Source organism: Aplysia californica, unplaced genomic scaffold (genome assembly GCF_000002075.1).
Source record: "Aplysia californica isolate F4 #8 unplaced genomic scaffold, AplCal3.0 scaffold00422, whole genome shotgun sequence".
Taxonomy (NCBI): domain Eukaryota; kingdom Metazoa; phylum Mollusca; class Gastropoda; order Aplysiida; family Aplysiidae; genus Aplysia; species Aplysia californica.
The window spans coordinates 611,907-613,804 of NW_004797692.1; the positions used below are offsets into that span (position 1 = coordinate 611,907).

A 1,898-nucleotide genomic window follows, 5' to 3' on the forward strand; every position below is an offset into this window, starting at 1 on the left:
AGTTCCCTTACCGGGTCTGTATACTTTGTGACTTTGTTCCCGGTTACCGGGTCTGTATACACTTCGTTTTTACTATGGTACTGTATGACAATTTACCCACGTCTGAGTAGGCCAAGTGCCCTAATACTAATGGTAGGCCCTTTCCCTATACCGGTAATTCTGACGTTGAAAGTCTTGTAGCAGTAGTAGTAACTTAATAGTAGTGGATCTAAGTAACAGTAGTAGTAGTCTAGTAGTAGTAACTTAGAGTAGTAGTAGTAGTAGTAGTAGTAGTAGTAGTAGTAGTAGTAGTAGTAGTAGTAGTAGTAGTAGTAGTAGTAGTAAGTAGTACAGTAGTAGCAGAGTCTTTACCAGTAGTGGCAGTGTAGACTAGCACAGGCACTGTGTTTGTGTTAGAACCAAGGCGAACCAAACCCCGACCAAGCTTACAAATTCAATACAAACAACTTACTATAGATCTAGTCTAGATCTAGTCTAGATCTAGTCTAGATCTAGATTTCTACTATACTAAATTTTATTCTAAACGTCCTATTCTAAGACCTTTAACTTTAACTTTAGACAGTTCTAAGTTCTAACGACAGCAAAAAAAGCCCTTCAGACTCACCGTCTTTTTATAAACCATTTAAAAATACGGATCCAACGTTCAGATAGGCCCAGCCCCACCATTCATTTGGTCAGACCACACAACATCGTCAAAAACCAATTCCGACCACGATTATAAAACAACGTCTATTGGTCAGTTTCAGCAGCGATCAGCTGATTTGTGATAATAGCCAGAACAGCATCTTTTCCAGACAATAATAGACAACATTACGTAAGCAGTTTTTAGAATACAAGTGGACACAAAAACGACTAGTGGGCCTAAATATCATCAGTTTGTTATCACCAACAAATCACAGTCTCACCATAAATCCTTTTACTGTATTCCGAAGGCAGTTTATAATCATTCCTGCCCACTTATAAACTCACTATTGCAACAGTAGCGGCAACTTGGTTCCGAAACAGGCTCTCAGTACTACGCCCCAGATTCACTCACATTTACAACAGACCGGCGTATAAAAGCGGCCAAAATAATTCGAGCAGTCAAATTTACCCGCCATGTAAACAATGACGTACCGTGCACATGCCGATTATTGTATTTGACTTGCAGCCTAAAACGTGTCACAGTAAACATATCAAAGCTTAAATAAATTGCACGTCACTACACAAATGCTTGTCATATACTTTAACTATTTCAAACATGTATTTTTTCTGTCTTTAGGTAACAGACAGTTCAATTGTTATCTTTGTTGTTTTTTTAACCCATGTTCTGAGTAGCACATAACCTGCCTTTAAGGGCTGATGGGGCACCTAGAAATCGTGTTTGGGGGGTCAAATTTTGTAAATTGGGTTTATTACATATTATAGAACCTGGACACTTCCTGAACAATATCCAGAAACGTATGTAAACCTTGCTACACCCTAAAGCTGTGGTTTTTTGTCGGGTTTTTCGGTTATAAAAATTGTTATAATTAAATTCTGTTCAAAGGTCCTTGTCTCAGTCCTAACTTGCCCCATGTTGTTTCCGTGTGCTTGACACACCGACATTAATTTAGCTGGCTTTTAGTATTGACAATATTTGTGGTTCTTTGTTTTGTTTTGTTTTCGAAAGATGTGAACAATATAGGCCTAGTGGACCAGTTTACGAAAGAGAGTGTACACCTGTCGAACTAGGCCTCAACCCGTTGAAAACTTGGAGAGTGACTGCATGACGTGCTAGATCTATAGTTGTTACTTTTCCATAGCCTACTTGCTCTTTTTCCTTTCCACTGTCACCTTGCAGTGTCGAGGAGAAGAAACAAACGTCTATCTCTTGTTTGTTATGTAACATTGCTAAGTTATTTTCTACTTTATATATA

At 38.5% G+C, this 1,898-nt stretch overlaps 1 protein-coding gene across 1 annotated transcript in view; it reads right to left on the minus strand.

Annotated features, from left to right (window-relative positions):
- LOC101861224 (multidrug resistance-associated protein 4) overlaps nucleotides 1–1,016 on the minus strand; it is a gene marked incomplete at its 3' end in the record, with an annotated part of 82,055 nt that extends 81,039 nt beyond the window's left edge. Inside the window, 1 exon segment of the mRNA XM_013085973.2 lies at nucleotides 906–1,016.
- Between the last annotated feature and the right edge of the window lie 882 nt (nucleotides 1,017–1,898).